The sequence below is a fragment of the Dipodomys merriami genome, unplaced genomic scaffold, assembly GCF_024711535.1.
Source record: "Dipodomys merriami isolate MVZ:Mamm:240054 unplaced genomic scaffold, mDipMer1.0.p SCAF_6, whole genome shotgun sequence".
Classification (NCBI taxonomy): Eukaryota; Metazoa; Chordata; class Mammalia; order Rodentia; family Heteromyidae; genus Dipodomys; species Dipodomys merriami.
This window is the reverse complement of record NW_027206179.1, coordinates 48,911,860-48,919,579: the sequence shown is the minus strand read 5'-3', so window position 1 is coordinate 48,919,579 and position 7,720 is coordinate 48,911,860. Positions and strand designations below refer to the sequence as shown.

The window sequence follows — 7,720 nt, the reverse complement described above, 5'->3', positions numbered from 1 at the left end:
ACAATATACCACAACCCAATCAATACCCAGTCTTAAATTGCCTGTGAAAAATGACAAACTAAATGGACATAGGAAATTGAAATCTCTACCAAAACTTGTCCCTATGTGCATAAATATCAGTGAACAATTACTAAATTCATGAATAAACAAAGCAACGTGGCTTTCTCATGAAGCAACAACTCTACAACACAGGAAGAAATTTCAAACAACAAATTAAAAAAGAAACAATGACAAGGATGATCAGTGATTTAAGGAGACGATGTGTAACAAGCAGTATGAATTCAGGGAGGGTACAAACAAAAAACTGAGCTCAAAGAGAATTCAAACAAACAACTGAAGAAAACAATGCAAGATATGAAAGAGAAATTCAATAATGATACAGAAAAATACTCAACTAAAATGATCAAACTAAAAAATAGCAAACTAAAATCTTGGAAATGAAGATCTAAATAGCCCAAATAAGAGACTTGATCAAAAGCCCAACTAAAAAAGAACTTGAAAATAGGTTACCAGAGACTGAGAACAAACCGTACATAAAATTAATTAATAGAATTCACAAGACCACTCAGACATCAAGAAAAAAAAACAACCTTGGATCATGCATATAGAAGGAGAAAGGCAATGAGAACCTTGTTAGTAAAATAATAGTAGAAAAAATGTTCATCCTCCAGAAAGACAAAATCATCCAAGTGGAGGAGGCTTACAGAAAACCAAACAGTCAAGATAAGAGGATTACCCCTAAACATAGTATAGCTAAACCATTAAATATACAAAATAAAGAAACAATATTGCAAGCTTCAAAAGAGTAGAGACAAGTCACACACAGTGGCAAGTCCATTTGAATAACAGAAGGAGACACCGAAGTACATAATGCAAGCTCGAAATATAACAATTGTCAACCTCAATAAGTGTACTCCATTAAGTTACTCTTCATGATTGAGAAACAAAAATCCTTTCATGATAAACAAAAATAAATTAATGACTTCTAATGTAGCACTGCAAAAGATACAGAAAGAAATCCTACGCACAAAAGAAAAACAAGACAAAGAGAATAGAGGAAAGAATAAACCTGAATAAATCCATAGCAAAGAAGAACAGGAAAGAAAGAAACTCAGAAAAACAACACAATGATAGTAAATATGATATAACTTCCAATACTAACACTGAATGTCAATGGTCTCAACAGTGACAGGTTGGATTAAAAAGCAAGACCCAAATATTTGTTGCCTACAAGAAAAACATCTCATTGACATAGACATATATAGACTTTAGATAAAAGGTTTGAAAAAGATCTTCCAAGCCAATAGATGTTGAAAGCAGGCATGAGTACTTCTCATACTTCTCATACTTCTATCTGATAAAATAAACTTAAAACTAAAATCAGTCAGAAGAGACAAAGTTACATCATATTAATAACGGAAAGAATTCATCAAGAAGAAATTATAGTTGCTAAATAAAGATAGAAAAATGCAATGCTCCATAAATATAAAAAGATCACATGCATGCATATGTGTACATAGACACAGGCACAAAATTACTGTGGAAAATCTTTTATTGTGTGTGTGAGGAGATTGGGGTTTGAAATCAGGGTCTCAAGTTCACTTACCTTTCTTGCTCAGCTGTTACTCTACCACTTGAGCCATATTTCAGTCCAGTTTTTTGCTAGTTATTCTGAAAATGGAATCTCCTGAACTTTTATACCCTGATTGACTTCAAACTATGATCCCCTGGTTTTCAGGCTTTTGAGTAGCTAGAATTACAAATGTAAGCCTTTGAAGCCTATCTTCTGTAGAACATTGTTTTAAAATCAATGGCCATCAGATAACATAACATCAAATAACAGCATAGAACATAGATCTAATGCTATGCATATCTTTCATATAATTAAAAATAATGGTGATGACACAACTATAAAAAGAAAAACTATTTTCAGACCAAAGAAAAGCTTAACTTGGTTTTGTATGCAGGACATACATCTGAAACTTTCAGAAGAGCTGAAATTAAAGTGGTTTTTGAGATGTCAATATTAGATAAAGTAGAATTCCAAATAAAAAGTATTTTATAGCAAACATCCTTGATAATGCCTAAGGGGTACAATGGACAATAAAGATGTAAAAATACATAAAAATCTGTGCACCAACCAAAATAACAAAATTCATAATGCAGAAATTATAGCATGACAAGAGAAATGGAAGGAAAAATCACTAATTATGGTATTAAAATACCTATGCAACTTTGTTTTATTATTTAAAAATTGACAGAAAATATTGGGTTTTATGGTTTACAACATCATGTACTAAATTACATATATGTTGTAGAATGGCTAAATCTAGCTAAATAAGTAACTTGCCTCACCTAGTTACCATTTTTGTGGTCAGAGCACATAAGATATACTATTTACATTTTTTCAAGAACACAAATACCATTGTCTAATCATCTTGCTGTGCATTAGGGCTCTTGAAACAAATATCACTATACTTTTGAAATAACAGACTTAAAAGAAATTAAACATAATGAATGAGGAACTTTAATCCTGAAAATGAAAAAAATGTATCTTACTTTCAAATATCTATTGAGAAAATTATAAACCTGATCATATCTTACATCATGAGTGTAATCCTTAATTAAAATATTTGATCACAATAAAACTTTTCAATCACAACCCAATATAAGAACAAATAAATCATAATAAAAAAGTGACCTTTTGGGGTTTTACGTTGCTCAGTGGTAGAGCGCTTGCCTTGCATGCATGAGGCACTGGGTTCGATTCCTCAGCACCACATACGCAGAAAAAGCTGGAAGTGGTGCTGTGGCTCAAGTGGTAGAGCGCTAGCCTTGAGCTAAAGAACTGAGGGACAGCGCCCAGGCCCAGAGTTCAGGCCCCACAACCGATGAAAACAAAAAAACATAAACCTTTTGTATGACAATTTAAAAGCTCTTTCTTGAGCCAAGAAAGATATATAAACTGAAATTGCAGAATATTCTACACACTATTAAAAATAAGTATAAATTCTGCCTCAAAGGGTCATAACCCTAAATATTTATATTAATTTAAAAAGATAGAATTTAAAATAGCTGAGTTTGGCCTCCTGGTGCTCACCATAGGCAGTGTTCTTTTCTTTCCCACAGCACCACTTCTGGCTTTTTTCTTTTTGCTTATGTGGTGCTGAGGAATCGAACCCAGGGCCTCATACATGCAAGGCAAGCATTCTACCACTGAGCCACCTTCCCAGCCCCTAGGCAGTGTTCTTATACTGACTATATATCAATAGGAAGCAGAGTAAACCTACCCCATAGATACCTCAGCCCAGGCCCTGTGCTTGATCTGTATTGTAAATGAGGAGACATGGGATCAGAAAGAAAAAAATAAAATAAAATAGCTGAGTTGATAGCTTAACAACTGTCAAAATAAAAATTTGTAAAGGAAAATCAAAGTAAGATGAAGAAAATGAAACTCTGGGTTAAGAAAACAAAAGCAAAATTAAAGTATAGAAAAATAGATAAATAAATATGAAACACATTTTGGAAGGCAAAAAATGGAGTACATAAAATAACTAGTTCAATAACGGGAACACAGAATGAAAGTGTAACTATATAAATTAAATGACATTGTATAAGTAAACCCAGAAAAAGGATAGCCAAAAAACTTGGAGATTACTTTGCTCAACAGTATGCAAATAAATTGAAATACCTGGATGAAATGAATAAATTACCATAAAAAGACAGAAATGTAAACATATCAATTTCTAAGAAGAAATAGCAGTTGTTACAAAGTGATCTTCTTTAAAAAAATTATCAATCCTAGACAATTTTGTGGGGATTTCTATAAAACACTTCAAAAAAATCCTCTAATGGCATTACAAGTGTTCAAAGCACTGGAAACCACTGACTTCAAATCTATTTTTCCCAAGTTGCAAATGTATATAAAAATATTAATTCACAAAGGAATATTATAAACTGGAAGTGATTGTACAGGAGAGAAGAGACCATATGACCCACTGGGAAGCAATTGTAGTAGTCAAGGTAGGAGAAGATAGTGTTGTATACTGGGGTAGTATCAACAGAGGTAGAAGTGACTTGAGTACATTTTGGAGGTAAATTGATAGGCATTGTTAATCTGGAGGTTTAGGCATTATCAGAGATAATGCCAAGAATGTTTTATGCTACCCATTGCATCTACCTTGTTCCATCCTAAGTATCTAATTCATTCTATGTGACTAGATGGGCCATCATCAGCCTGGAGTTATTGGTTTTCTTGATGGTAATTTTGTAGGGCAATGAAAGGAACAGAAGCCAAATGCTAAGATACTTCTTAGTTTTCTTCTCATCCTGATAGAGAATTTACAGTCTGGGGCAAGTTTTAAAAGGCTCATACTAGCTGGATGTTGGTGGCTCATGTTGGCAATACTAGCTACTCAGGGGGCCGAGATCTGATGATTGTGGTTCAAAGCAGGCAGGAAAATCTTTTGAGGCTCTTATCTCCAATGAACCATTATAAAACCACAAGTGGTCCTATGGCTCAAAGTGGCAGAGTACTAGCCTTGAGCAGAAGAGCTCAGGGATAGTGCTCAGGCCCTGAGTACAAGTCCCATAACAGACAACAACAGCAACAAAAAGGCTCATACTGAGGTTCTAGGCAATCCCTTGTAATTGCAGCATCAGGGAGGTGAGAGAATATAGTCTATCTTAGGCTGTGTGCTCAAATCTGGAGCCATCACTGCATCCATAGGAGTGAATTCAAGGAGTAGAAACCCATAATTGGTTCTCTGTTCCTCAACTCCAACACATAAGGGTATATGAACTTTTCTCTAATAGCAGCAAAACTTTGAGTAGTAATTCTCTAAATCCAAGGTCAAAGTCTTGCTTATGTGGCAAAAACACTCTATAACTTACAACACATATAAAGTACTTAACATTCTCAATTTGTTGTCTCTTTGTGAAAATAGTTTTTATCCTGTTATCTTTAATCCAAAGTCAAGTTAATTTGATTTACTGATCATTATCATAAGCTTATCTCATTCTCATTTTCAGGTATCATCTTTTAATACATTATAAACCATGTGTTTAACCAAGTGTAAAGAATTATAAGATGAAGACAATAAAGTGATTAATTTGAGCACAGTAAGTACAAGATAAGTTTAACAGTTCCATAGACTATAAAAGTATTTCTCTGAATTATCCTTCAAATATATAGTTAGATGTATCCCAGTTAATTTTAACATATTTGGCCTACTTTAAATAGAAACCACTAACTTTTTCAATTTGTGCTAAAAGTTAGATAAATTTGTGTTAGAAGTCAAGAAAGTGAAATAGAAATGATTGTATTAGTAAGTCTATATAAAATTTATTCCATTTTACAGATGGTCATTCTACCATGCACCATTCTCCTTCTTCTACTAATTGTTTCTAAGAAAAGATACATTCAAGTAACTTCTAAAAATTTGCTCTAAAGTGAGCACAGTATTTGGAACTTCTATTGTTTATGTTCATGAAGCGTTCCAAACAAAGTAACAAAAGGAGAGTATATTTAGGGGAGGAAGCCAAAAGCATAACTCCTTTGAACAACTAAAGTACTATTTATGAAAACAAATACCAGGAAGTGAAATGTGGTTTTTTTTGGGGGGAGGGGGTAAAAGAGTAGGTCCCAGGAATTGAGGAAAGAAGAGTGAGCAAATGTAGTCATTATATTCAATGTACATTATGTTAAACTTAATGTAATTTGAGGGTAAATACATGAGGGGGATACATGGGGAGAAGGAAGGGGTGACATTGACTAAGAAGCATTGTACACATAGCCTGACTTGCAGAATTGTAATGCCTTTGTACAACTACTTAATAATAAACAAAATGCAATCATTATCCTCTGTTGGGTTCAAATGTTTCTTAGTCCCCCTTTGGGGCTCAAGCAAGGATTGATAGCAAGTAAAAGAAGAGAAGTAAGGGAGAAAGGAAGCGAAGGAAACATATAAGATTATTTTGCTTTATTAAACCCAATGATAGAACAAGAGTCAGCTTCTATATTCATGAGCTATGTTGATGGTTATTTTGACATGTACAACCACTGCGAGTTAATGTTATCGTTAATGTTATCGTGTGGACCCCCTATTACAGCTGAAGGATGAAATGGCTATTTAGGCACATCACAATGGCCTTTATTTTTGTGCAGGACCTGGGCCCTCACCCGGAACTTCTTTTGCTCAATGATAGTGCTCTACCACTCGAGCCACAGCTCTCCACTCACAATCTTTTCTGAGTAGTAGTTTATTGGAGATAACCTTCCTGCCAGGACTGGCTTAGAACCACGATCATCAGAGCTCAACCTCTTGGGTACCTAGAATTACAGACATGAGGCACCAGTGTCAAGCCATGGTGGCCATTTTTGTTGCTTGAGAAAGTCTTAATAACTGTGTCCTTTCCCAATGTAAGATTTAGGTATTGGTGCAGGAACAGGCTTCCGCCTTACTCATTATTGCTTCAGGGCTGTTCTCCACATTCTTTCTCTGAAGAGACTGCACTGTTTAACTTTGGGTGCTGCAAAGGAAATGCCCTCATGCTTTTCCTTGATACGCCAGTGAGAAAAACAGAGCGAAGAAATCTAGTCCAGAGTCTCAGGAGAGATGGCGATGGTCTCATTTGAGTTCTACTGACTGCAATTTTTAAAATAATTTTTTTCTTCTAACACCAAACCTTACGTGTTATGTACTTGGACTCCATTTTTGTCCTTAACTCTTCTACTAGTCGAAGTGAGAAGAACTAGGAAGAGTCTGCTCATGAAAGTTAGTATGCCACTATGGCTTTAGTGTATTAAAATTTCAGAGTATTGATTGCTAGTCTCCATGTTGCATTGCTTGTAGATGCATCGCTTTTAAACCTTAGGCTTTTGGCTCATTAAATACTGTAAACTTTGAATTTTGAGCTGTCCTTAGGGTTTTGAGAACCGTTTGTTATTGAGTCACACTTTTTTGATACCGACCGGGGAAAATATCCAAACTGCTATAGAACAGGATCGTTAACGGAAGCAGCCACTATGAGAACAGAAGTGTATAATGTTATAAATGAAGTCGCTGCCATGAAATAATACAGATGTATTCTTTTCAGTGAATTCTGTGCAAACACCCAGTCAAGCTGAGACTTCCCTGATTATGTACAGGGAATGTATTCAGAAAATCACCAGCTGGGTTTTTCAGTGGTTTAAAAGCTGCTGTGCTGTAGCATTCTAGAAAAAAATAAGTAAATGCCACCTACCAACCAGTCAAGTTTCTTTCTTTTTCTTTTTCTTTTTTTTGATGCAACATCCCTTTACATCAAAGCTTATAATGAAATTGATTTTCTGTGGTTTTTCATTTCAGTTCACAAACCCCATGAATAACTACTCTAAAATAATTTCAACTTAGGAATGTTCAGAAACTGGTGAGAAATTGATAGTGACTGTTTTATGCTTAGCCCAAAGATATTGAATAAAAATGTAGAGGAAGAACCGTGTTTAGATGAGAAGAATCATATGATAAGGAAGCAAGAAGCCAGAAATGATTTTCTATGATAACTAGAGTAATTTAAAACTTTCTTTAATTTTTAGTAGAACTGAACTTTCGAACAAATGAGATTTCATGCCTGGTGAATTGTTAGAGCCTCTCAATCAGATTCTTATGTGTTTGTTCCTGGAATGTCAGGCATTGATTATGGCTATCTGATGCGAAATGTTTTCATGAGACTTTTTTTT

General features: G+C 34.6%; 1 non-coding gene across 1 annotated transcript; it reads left to right on the top strand.

The window, feature by feature from the left end:
- Positions 1-3,219: 3,219 nt before the first annotated feature.
- LOC138814366 (small nucleolar RNA SNORA51) lies at positions 3,220-3,350 on the top strand. Its single transcript, XR_011367952.1, has one exon. It is a non-coding gene; the product is annotated as a small nucleolar RNA SNORA51 (small nucleolar RNA).
- The last annotated feature ends 4,370 nt before the right edge of the window (positions 3,351-7,720 follow it).